This window comes from Glycine soja, chromosome 4, assembly GCF_004193775.1.
Source record: "Glycine soja cultivar W05 chromosome 4, ASM419377v2, whole genome shotgun sequence".
NCBI lineage: Eukaryota > Viridiplantae > Streptophyta > Magnoliopsida > Fabales > Fabaceae > Glycine > Glycine soja.
The window spans coordinates 28812112-28824894 of record NC_041005.1 but is presented as its reverse complement, the minus strand read 5'-3'; the positions used below and the strand labels follow the sequence as shown (position 1 = coordinate 28824894).

Genomic DNA, 12783 nt, shown 5'->3' with positions numbered 1-12783 from the left:
ATAGATGTGGCAGTGGTTAAGGAATTCTATGCTAATTTCTATAGTCCAGCAGATCAATCTCCTAAATGTGACAAAATAAGAGGCCATTTAATCAAGATAGATGCAGACAACTTAAATGAGTTCCTCCAGACTCCAGTGTTATTAAAGGAGGGGGAATCTTTTCCCACTTATTCTAGATTTTGCAGACTAAGGTCTGATCCCAGAGAGATGGAGGCTAGTCTGTGCATTCCAGGCAAGGGCTTTATTCTAAACACGGAGGGCCAGCCATGGAAGCTTCTCAGAAAAGATCTTACCACCCTGGCTCAAACATGGAGCGTCTTCTTGTACTCAAACCTAGCTCCTACCTCCCGCACTTCAGATTTGAACACAGACATAGCTAGGTTGGTCTATGGCTTAATCACAAGGATGGACATGAACATTGGTGGTTTGATCTTTGGACAAATGACCATGATAGCTCAGTCTAACTCTTCTCGCTTAGGCTTCCCAGCTTTAATCACAGCCTTGTGTAGATCGACGAGAGTGGGATCTGATGCCCTTACCTCCTATGAAAACCTAAGACCGGCCATTGACTTAGCTTATATCATAAGGAAATGTTGGAATGTGAATGATCAAACAGTTAATTTTCCAGAGGCAAGGAAGACCAAGCTTAGAGCAATTGATGTTCCCTCTGCATTTGCACTAATAGCTGGCATCCCTGCATCTTCTACTTCAGCCCCACTTCCAGCTTTAGCAGACTTATCTGCCCAGAACTCTCAGACTTCAGATGCCAAATTTCAAAGCTTGTTTGAAGGACAGATTCTCATTATACATAGCTTGCATGGACTAGTTTAGCAAAGGCCAATTATGAGTGTAGAGCAGTTCATTAAGAAGGTGGCCTGGCCTGGCCTGGAGCCTGACCTTCTTTTGTGGGAGATAATGAAAGTTTTACAGCCCAGGCACCTCAGCAGCATGAGCCAGAACCAGAAAATGATCAATCATTTGAAGCCACCATCCCTGGAGTTGTTGATTTTGCAAAAAGAAGATTAGAGACGAGATCCAATGAGGCTGATCATCCTGGACCAGTGTCGGCATCAACTGATGCACCATTTCCAAGAGCGGATCCATCTTCACCTCAGCATGCAGCAGACTCTTCCACTCTTGTCTTAGAGATGCATGAGGGCTAGACTACACCAGTCCTGTCTCCGAACACCTCTCCTCCAGCTACCCCTGTGCTTCACTTAACAGATGAGGATGATGTTCAGACACAGGATACCCCGGACAGATCACATGATTTTTAAATTCCTGAGGACATTTTTGTGCCATTTAGTTTATTATTATTTTAATTATAGTCTTATTACAGTAAGTCCTTTTTGTTAAGTTCTATTTATAAATATTTAGTTGCTTAGCCTGAAGCATCCTGAACAGTTTAACTTAATTTTGAATGACATGGCAGTGAAACACTTATATCTTATTTTGTGAAAATGGTTGTATGTTGTATTTTGGATTAAGTGCATGATTGTGATGGAATTTGTGTTTCTTATCATGAGTTTGAGCAAGTGTGTATGTTAGACAAAGAAAGAACAAGAATATGAACTTGCAATTAGAATTGTAAGTCAATAGACAAATTGATTGTGAAAGAAAAGCTTGAACCAAAACCGGTGAGAGTGTGACCTTAAACTGTGAATGAATGACTAGCTGTGAGTGATAATCTTTGCATGAATCTCTGAATTTTAGAATTAAATGTTTAAATGAGGACATGATGAAGGCCATGATTGTACATACACAAGCCTTTTGACCAAACAACTTACCTTGAATGATAATTGCATCCTTTGCTCCCTTTTTGAGCTGAATGATATTGTAAAAAATTTGAACCTTGAACTTAAATAATTATCTCTTGATACCTTGTTTAGATTTTAGGAGAGCATATGGTTCAAGGAAAATTTACTCTAAATTTGGGGGAGGAAAGTCAATTAGAATGAAAAGAAAAAGGTTAAGCATCAGCACGCACAACAAATAAGTTGTATGTTAAAAAAAAAGGAAGAAAAGAATAAATTATGTTGTTACAATAAGGTCAAAAGCAACTTAAGAGGAAAAGATAGTGAGAAAGCTACTTGTATAATACAAGACCATTGGGATAAGTCAAGGATTTGTGCTCTCTTAGAATCTAAGCCTTTGAATCCTAGAAAAACCAATGAATTTTTGTAGCCAAGCCTCACTACAAACTTGAGAAAGTCCTTTTGATTCTGTTTCTACATTTCTGACTTTATGGCATGAGATGAAATTCAAAGATTGGACCTCTTGCTAGTTGTTATTAATGAATAGCTTAAACACTTGTGCTTGAGTGAAACATTAGCTGTGAGACTGTGGTTTAAGCTACTTTCCTTAATATCTGTCTTATGCCTAACTTCATCTATCTGTTCAGGTTACATTTTATTCTTGTCTTTAGATAACTGTTGTGAAAGACAAGTGTTGAGGGCATTTTACTCCATTCTCTTATCATGCAATTAGTCACTTTGTAGCATACACCTTCGTACATAATCACTGCATGTCATTGTCACTTGAGGACAAGTGAGTTGTTCTCTTTTTGCTTGAGGACAAGCAAAACTGTAAATTTGGGGCAACTGTTAGTTGGTGAAAATGACTAACTTTTGTGTATAAAACTTATATAAATTGTATCAAACTCTCCCAATTTATGGTTATTTTGTAAGGTTATAAGTATTTTCTGTTAAGTATAGGTAATAAATACTTAGTATTTTTATTTTGTGTGTTTAATAATCATTTTCTCTCAATTTCAGGTTAATTAGGCAAGCTTTGGAAAATGTTGTTTTCACCTTCTTGCTAAGCCAATCTGTTGGCTTAGCGGATGCTCGCTAAGCGCAACACTCCTGGGCTAAGTGCGAGGAAGAATCCAGAAGAAGATGAGTTGTATAGATTTGCTAAGGGCACCGCTTCAGTTCATTCGCTAAGTGAGAAAGGCGCGTTAAGCCAAAAATCACTAACATGCGTTAAGCAGTCCATACGTGCGCTAAGCACACGAGCACAAACAAGGCCACCTATTTAAGCCTGAAATCAGATTTTGTGAAGAAAGTTTGGACTGGGATTTAGAGCTTTGCATGTCTAGGGTTTCTAGAGAGAGAAAGGTCCAAGTTCCAGAGAGTTTTTAGAGATTTTGCTGTGTGAAGATCTGTAGAGAGCAAAGCTCGAAGCAGGAGTCGGTTTGAGAGCTTGAGATTAATTTGTGAGTGGTTGTGAGATCCTAGAGGTGGAAGAGGGATGCAATCCTACCCCGCAAGGGCATTGGATTGAAGACTTCAAGAAGATTGGGCCAGAGATGCAAGAGAAGGCCTTAGGGTTCCCATGAGCCTTAGGGTAGATTTCGGGCCCATGGGCTAAGTATGAGCCCGCTTATCTTTGTAGTTATTAGATTAAGGTTTCATTATTTTTGGGCCTTATATTTAGGGCTCCATAATATAGGTAAGGTACCCTAGAAATATAGGATTTTTCAGCCCTTGTATTTTAGGGCACCTAGACTAGTTTTTGTAATTTCACATGCACTAAGTTAATATTTGATGTGTGTAGTTGGAAATAAATTTAATTGAATTGGTTGAAGCCCAATCCAATTAAATTTTAGAGGGGGAGGTGACAATTTGCTTACTACACCCCATTGCCACATCATATAGTCACACTTTGTGCATGTCCTTCATGCTTTACATGCCTCATGACACCTAAGCACAATTAGTGGAGAATCTTGGAATTGATCATGGATTAGTGGGCTGAACCATAACTAAAATTCACTAATCATAATTAGTGAAATTTTGGCTCCACAAATTCAATTTCAAATTCAAGTGAAATTTGAATTGAAATTCAAATTTCCCTCCAATTTTGTGACACTTAGGCTATAAATAGAGGTCATGTGTGTGCATTTTTTTCAACTTTGATCATTTGAAAATTAAACTTCAGATTTCAGAGTTCTCTTAGAGCACAAAATTTCGTGCTCGACTCTCCCTCTCACTTCATTCATCTCCTTCTTCCTCCAAGCTCTTATCCATGGCCTCCTATGGTGGTGAGCTTCTTCTAGACTCATCTTCTCCTTGAAGTGGCGTCTCCTCTCTCTCTTCCTTCTCCGTTCTGCTGCCATTCATCTTCCAAGAAGCAAAAGAATCCATTGATGAAGAAGATCCTAGGCCTACAAGCTCCAATGGAGCTTATATCATGTGGTATCAAGAGCATCTTCATCTAGGTGATGTTCTTTTGCTTCCTCTATCTTTTTGTTTGGTGAATTCTCTTTAATTCCTTGTTCTTCATCTTATTCTCCATGTATATCCTCCATTGTCTTGTGGTTTGGTTCTGTTTAGTGTAGATGCAAAAAAAAAAAATTAAACCAATTAAATCTTAGATCTACACTTGTTCTTGCATTTCTATGGTTCAAATTTTGTAGATCCACTCTTGAATCATGTTTTTGTGTTGATTTTAGGTTCTATCATTTTTCATTCATAATATTCTTGTGCTGAAACTTAGATCTAAATTTTCTTCCAAAATATTGATTAGAAAAGAAAACACAAAAATCTAAGTGTAAATCACTTAATCCATGTTGTCTTATAGTCATGTTTAGTCATAGTAATTGTCACATTATGTTATAAGTTTGTGTTGAATTTTTATTTTGTTGATTGAATTCTAGATACATTTGTTCATGTATTCTTGTCATTCTTAGCCTATCTTTTGAATTTTGAGTCTAATTCATGCATGTTATTTAGTTCAGAACATGTTCTAAATCAATTCCTAGAAGTAGTCTTGTTGTTGAACTCTTTTTTTTTCTAAGTTTCCTACATGATGCCTATGATGAAGTTGAGTTGTGGTGCTGAGTTGTGGCTGGATTTGTGAATCAAATAAGTCTTAAGCTCTCTTTAATTGTGTTATTCAAGATAATTGAGCATAAGCAAACACAAATTGTAACTATCCAAGCCTTAAGCAACATAAACACTACTTTTGATTTCTAGGTTGAAATCGCTGGTGCTGGCAGCTTGAACATACGAACTTGTATAAATTTACTGAATTTTCTAGACATCTGGAAAAAAATTATAAAAAAAGAACCAAGCGATTTGGATTAAAGGAAAAAATAATAAAAATCACACAAGTTGGCAGAAAAATCAGTGTCCAAGAAAAAAAAAAGTTAAAGGAAAGTGTGCTTGTTGTTTTGGCTCAAAATTTGTTCTATAATTGGTGCCTATTTTATACGAATCCTAGTTCTGAAATTTCAATTGAAAATTATTGTGAAAACAAGTGCCAAAACTAGAGGTTTCTTGAGTCTTTTTTTTTAGTGTTTTTTACTCTAATCTAGAGCCATTCTAAGTTTCCCTTTGAGTCCTAGCTTGTTTTTATGTCCTTTTCATTGCTTTAATTGTTGAATAATCCTTGAAAATTTGTCTTGTTAAAACCCTATTGGTTTAGCTTTTATTTCATTTTTTTGGTCTTTGGTTATTGCTTGTCTCTTTGTTTCCTTGTTTGTATCGGGAATTGGAAAGGAGGATTGGTGTCATCCCTTGAAGAATTTGAGTCAAGAAGCAAGGGAAAACCACCTTAAGAGCTATTGGACTAAGAAGCACTCCAAATTGAGTGAATCACCAAAGAGAGAACAACCACCAAAATTGAGGACCTTTTTGTAATTTTGTAATTGGCAATTTACTTACTTTCATTGCTTTCAAATTTTGTAACAAAAAGGCCTTTCATTGGAAGTAAGTTGGGAGCCTCTAGTAGGTCACCCTACTTCCATTTGTGTGTAATAATTTTAGGCAATTTTCCCTTAGGATTGTGAGTGTTTTGTTGGGAACCTTAAATGTGGTCATCCAAACACTCTTAGGATTTTCCTAGTTTACATTTCTTGCTTACTTTCATAGTTTATTTCCTTTACCTTCCATTGTTAAACCGCTTAGATAGCTTGCCTTTTACCAATTAGTTTTTACCTTATCTTTCACACCTCTTTTAGTGTTTATTTTGGCTAGTTTCAACCATAGTTTCTTTTACCTTTTGTTTTCAAACCCCCAACAAGAAAGAACCACAACTTAGAAACCACCATGAGTCTTCATTCTTCATCTAGTATTAATGGTGAGGGTTCTACTGCTAAGGACCCCTTGTATAAGATATTAGATGAGTTGAGATCCCTTAAGTTGTAGAAAGAAAAACAAGAAAGAAAAGAAAAAGAAAAAAAAAGAGTGGAAGAAATAAGTCAAGATGAAAAAGAGAAAATAAGGGAAGAAGAAAGAAGGAAAATACTAAAAGAGTTAAGAAAAGAAAAACATGTCTCCTATAGTAGTCATAACTCTTGCAAGAGAATAAGTGAAGAACTTCATGACTATTATGAAGGAAGGCATAGGTCACATCTTAGATCTCACTCCCATATGAGAGAAAAGGAAAGAAAGCCTCAAGAGGCTAACATTAACCTCCCATACTTTCATGGGAAGGACAATGTAGAGGCTAACTTAGATTGGTAAATAAGGGTAGAGCAACAACTTAAAAGGAAGTCTACTTCAAAATCTTATGGCTCTCATTCTTATCCAAAGAAAGACCAAGGTCAAGGCATCTTCGGGGTGACTCCTTCTAAGCCCAAAAATGATAAGGGGAAGACAATAGAAAAGCAACCCCTTAAGGCTAGTATGCAAGAGATGACTAGCTCCATGAAATGCTTTAAATGTCTTGGAAGAGCACAAATTACTTCTCAATGCCCCACTAAGAAAACCATGATTATGAAGGGCCAAGACATTTATAGTAGCCAAGATGAGGCTACTACTTCACCTTCCTCTAGTGAAAGTGAAGAAGCAAAAGGGGAAGAATCTAGTGAAGAAATCTAACCCCAAGAAGAAGAATAACCTTTAATGGTTAAGGAGGAGTGTAAGGAGGTAAGTGTCTCCTTCAAGAGGTTAGCTAAGAAGTAAAGACATTTTGAAATAAAGACAAATATTAAAGTTATTTCCCCTCTTAGACAACCTCCACATTTTCTCCTTTGTGAAAAGACACTTGTTAGCATTGCCACACCTCTTAGGCTTGAGTTTATTCCTCAAGTAAAGGAGTTGTTGGATGAGGGTTTGGTTCGCAAGAGCTTAAATCCTTGTGCATTGTTCGTGCCCAAAATAGGTATTATTAGGCATCAAATCCCTAAAATAGGTGGTATGATGAATGTTTTGAGTGGTGCAACCCTCTTTTGTAAAATCACTCGTGCACCCAACATCTTCATGATTTGTGTACATAGGGACTCATTAGGTAGGTTTGTTCTTATTTTTAGTTTCAATACAAACTTAGGTACTTATATGGGACACCTTAGGTTTGTCATACTTTTTGGTAGGAATAATCAACATGAAAATACATAAAAATGTATGTTTTATTGCATTACTTTTCTTTATTTTTTAAATAGTGATCAAGGGGTTCCCATGAACCCTAAGAGAATAAAGGTCATTCCTGAGTGGCCCACTCCACCAAGTATAAGAAAAATTTGAGGCTTCCATGAGTTAAAAAAATTTTACAAAATTTGTGTCCCATATTTTTCTATACTTGTAGCACCACTCATTGAGTTGGATGTTCCTTCATGGGAAGATTCTCAAGAAATGTGTTTTCAGACCTTACCTTACTTCAACATACAAAACCCAGAGTTTGAAAAACCTCAGGATTTGAGGTCAAATCCTTTTCAAGGGGGAGGGAATGATGCAATCCTACCCCGCAAGGGCATTGGATAGAAGACTCCAAGAAGATTGGGCCAGAGATGCAAGAGAAAGCCTTAGGGTTCTCATGAGCCTTAGGGTAGATTTCGGGCCCATTAGCTAAGTATGAGCCCGCTTATCTTTGTAGTTATTGGATTAAGGTTTCATTATTTTTGGGTCTTGTATTTAGGGCTCCATAATATAGGCAAGGTACCCTAGAAATATAGGATTTTTCATCCCTTGTATTTTAGGGCACCTAGACTAGTTTTTGTATTAGGGGTAGTTTTGTAATTTCACATGCACTAGGTGAATATTTGATGTGTGTAGTTGGAAATAAATTTAATTGAATTGGTTGAGGCCCAATCCAATTAAATTTTAGAAGGGGAGGTGAGCATTTGCTTACTACACCCCATTCAAATTTAATTGAATTTGTGCATGCCCTTCATGCTTTGCATGCCTCATGACACCTAAGCACACTTAGTGGAGAATCTTGGAATTGATCTTGGATTAGTGGGCTGAACCGTAACTAAAATTCACTAATCATAATTAGTGAAATGTTGGCTCCAAAGTTTGGCTCCACAAATTCAATTTCAAATTCAAGTGAAATTTGAATTAAAATTCAAATTTCCCTCCAATTTTGTGTGACACTTAGGCTATAAATAGAGGTCACGTGTGTGTATTTTTTTCAACTTTGATCATTTGAATATTAAACTTCAGATTTCAGAGCTCATTTAGAGCACAAAATTTCGTGCTCTTCTCTCCCCATCCCTTCATTCATCTCCTTCTTCCTCGAAGCTCTTATCCATGGCCTCCTATGGTGGTGAGCGTCTTCTAGACTCATCTTCTCCTTGAAGTGGCATCTCCTCTGTCTCTTCCTTCTCGATTCCTCTGCCATTCATCTTCTAAGAAGCAAAAGAATCCATTGATGAAGAAGATCCTAGGCCTACAAGCTCCAATGGAGCTTACATCAAGGAGACATCCTCACCACTTGTATTTTTTCAATCTTTCATCTTGTTCTTCTCTTTGTTTTTAAGAAGGCTTCCTGGTATGGAAAGCTAAATCCTCTGTTGGATCTTCCCTGTAGGTACCTGATGTAAATATATTTCTATCTATTTAATGATGTTTTCTGTGTTCTCTGTGCTATCTGCTTTTCTGCCTTTACCTTGATCACATAGATGCATGCTTTGTTAGGGTCATTCAACAGTGGAAACTGGTCTGACTCTAAAGTCCTTGATAGTGCAGGGCTGAGTTGTCGTGCTTTCACGAGGAATCGGGGTGCGATAAGTCAATTGAGTATGTGTGTCTTAATGCATTCCTGATTGAGTTTAGTCTTACAAGAGGAATCTACGGATGAGGCTTGATCAAGATTAGGCTAAACTATCATGAGGAATCGGGGTTTAGTATCTCAGAAGATACCATAAGAGCACATGAGCATTGTTAGATAGAGAATATCTTTTTTGCATCAGGCACCTATTAGGAAGACCAACGTGTTGTCTACTTGTTTTTACACATCATTTCTCTCGCGTGATTTTCTTTCTTTTTTGCACAGATAGTTATACAGTTGTTTATATTCTCACTTATTTTTACACAATAGACGCATATTTTCTGAAATAGCTTACCAAATATCACAAGTTCCCCGAGTGTTTGATACTCGGTTCTTACCGTTTATACTACTTGTGCGATCCGGTGCACTTGCCGGAAACCGAACACTTTCCTATTGATGATGGAATTCTTCCGGTTAAGTTATTGCTATAAATGACCAACTCCTCAAGTGATACTAAATTCCCAAGCTCCTCTGGCACTTCACCAAACATGTAATTTTAACACAAGTAAAGCTTTCTAAGTGTTGTAATTTTCCAAATAGGGGTCAGAAGGGGTCCATGAAGCCTATTTGTGCAAAGGTCCAAAACCTCCAAACCAAAACAGTCAACAAAACCATTAAGAATGGGGCCAGAGATGAAATATTTCGATAAATTCAACTCAAGAAGCTTTGGAAGATTATAGATGGAAGGAGCCAAAGCACCAGATAGATTGAGTTGGTAAAGTTTCACAGAATTACCACTCAACATGTGCTGTACACACCAGTCCAATTGCAAGGAGTCAAATCAGAAGAAGAATTCCAGTTAACTCTCTTCATTAACCGAATTCACAAGGACCACAATACCAAGACAAAACAACAGCACCATGTAAACCCCATTTAGGAAGTGGAAACTATTACTACACTCCAATATTGCCATCATTTCTTAGACAAACCAAAACAACATAAGGAGTTGGCTTTGTTATTTTGAAGAAGAGACAATATAAGGAAAGGTTTCACAGAATCAACAGTGAACACGGGATAATTGAGAGAGGAGGTTCAAGACAAAGCATAAGATGACATAATAGGACAAAAAAAATTAAGAGTAGTACCGTGTTGTGAAAGGAAGAAGGAAAAACCAAGCTACTCCTCTCACCAAGCTACTCTTTCTCATAACCAGGAATGACCACACATTTTTGTAGTCTTACTCGGGTTCGTTGGTTTTCTCTGTCTCTCTCTCCTTAGTTTGTATAATGTTTGTTGTGAAATGCTCTTACTCACAAAAATTTAATTGTCTGTTACAAGCTTAAACTTTTTTGACCATGTATTTACAGGGAAAAAGGCTTTGAGTTCAGCAAGTCATCGTAAAATTGATGATGATGATGATAACTTAGACGAGTTTCTTGAGGGGATGTTTTCGTGATCCTAGCTAATTTGATTGTGGTAACAAAAGGATTCATCAAAAGAGTTAAGAAAAACTCCTATTGAGTTCTTGTATTTGAGATACTCTAAAATTGAACTAAGCTAAAATAAACATGTAGTATTTAACTTAAACTTATCATATTTTTTATATTAAATTCTCAAATTAAGTAATGCCACATGATATCTTTTTTACATTTACAACAACAAGTTGATATGAGATCTATTTAGAACAAGTTGCAGAATTTCAAGAAAACATTTACAAACATATATATTTGATATGAGATCTTACTGACAAGAATAAAAGAAACTAATTAAAGTAAGATTTGCAACATGAAAATATTCCTCATGAATTTTAACGATAATCTTCTTCCTAGTCGTCTTCTTTCTTAACTACCCTACTGAAGTTGCACATGAAACGTCAAAAATTATGTGAAGGCTCTTGAATTCATTTGAGAAATGCCAATAAGTCAACTATACCTGTATGCTTAGGAGTAAATTATGTGAAGGCTCTTGCGGCGCCTTTACTGATCATGGAGAGGGATATCCGCAAGTTTGTTGCTGGTAGCAGGCACCTTAACTGATCTTTCACTCTATGTTTCCTCCAGTGGATGCACAAAACAATTAATTGAATGTGAAAATGAACTTTAATCTTTGAGATAACAGTCATTAATCATCAATGGTTAATAGTGTATATGAGATAGTAACACCAGAACACAGAACAAGGGTGAAGTCAAATGGAATGCACTTTCTCTTGTGTTGTTGTGAATTCTGATAAGAAAAGTGTGCAGCTCCTAGTAAATGGAATGCACTTCCATTTCCATCCATGTTAGCCACACTTCCGTCTATGCTCAAGGAATAAATGAAAGACCTAGTAGACGACGACATTGATGGTGTTCAGCTAGAGTTGTCAAAATTCAAATTTACGACACTATTGTTCCTTCGAAACATTATTTCTGCTTCATGTTTCATTTGTTGTTGCTGAAGGAAGTGGTAATGTGTTCATGAAGTTTGTCGGGTAAGGTTTAGAGGGCTTCTCTGATTGGAGCTCAATTCCAAACTAGGTTTTCCCATCATATAGATTGAATTTCTAATTGTTTGACCCAATCCCTGAATTGAATTCTCAGTAAAACTTGTATGAGAAAACTCTAGACGTTTTGAATGATGATCAGTTTTGCAAATTTGGTTGTCCAAGAGAATACTTTCAGAAAAAGGGATTTGAAGTTTTTTGTGCTTCCTTACTCTTGCATGACCCAAACCACTATTTAGGAGTGAAACAACTTTCTTGAACCTCACTATAGCCCCTGCAGTTTCCACCATCAAATTCCTACAATGAACTTCATTCCTTGGCTGATACATTATACTCAGAACTCAATGACAACTCTCAACAGCTGCTCTATTAGCTTCTTCAACATCCTCCATATTACCCTCTATCTGGGGTAAAAAAAAGAAGATAAAAGGAACTAAAAAAAACCCCAACACACAAAGGGACACAAACCTAAGATAAGAACACCAGACTTCCTTCCTGTAAAGAAAATTCTTTTTTTTTCTACAAAACACAGTGCACATTTGGACCCATGTGGCAAATTAGGATAAAGACACCCACATAGAGAGAAACCCAATTTTCACCAAGCAATATCTTATTTCTGGTTCAAGTTTCTAAATTGCAGGTCATGAAAGTGTTAATTATTGAAAATAACCAAAGACCTAGTAGATGTGAGAATTATTAACTGGGTGTTGAAGTGGCCTTCTAATTCTAATACTAATATTAGATAAAAGTGAGCAAAGCAAGCAGAGATTTTTGAAACAAATGTGGCTACTCAGAGAAATGGCACCCAGTTTTTCTAGTGAGACAAAGTAATAGTAAAAGCATACAGGTATAGTCAACAAACTTGTGGATAGTCAGCAAACTTCTAGTGAGAAAAAGTAATAGTAAAAGTGAAATATACATCACAGAATAGCCATAACAGAACTAGACCAACATCATTGGTGAGAAGAGTAGCTTAGGTAGTTTATTGACAATGTGGAGCATCTGAGTATAACTGAAATCAACAATTTTGCTAGCTTGAGCATTGGGTTTATGTGGCCTTGTGCTGGGTATGGGATGCACACAGAAAAAAAGCAGAGACAAATCAACAGAAGTAGCAACTTAGCATAAAAAACTATAAAACACGAACACCCACTCAAACATAGCATACTTCAACCATCGTGCAATAACCACATCACTCCTTCCAAACTTAGCATACTTCTACCATCGTGCACACAGGTACAATAACCCAAAAAGAACACAAAGTTGACCTACGTACCTCGCGAAGAAAGCTTTGAGCTTTGAGCACCTGCAAGTGTTTCAGCACCCTAGTAGCTCGTGGAAAAGTGACAAACACGAACTGTTTCAGCACC

General features: G+C 36.8%; 1 pseudogene; it reads right to left on the bottom strand.

Moving 5' to 3' along the window:
• Positions 1 to 11052: 11052 nt before the first annotated feature.
• Positions 11053 to 11844, bottom strand: LOC114410716 (annotated as a pseudogene).
• Positions 11845 to 12783: the final 939 nt, after the last annotated feature.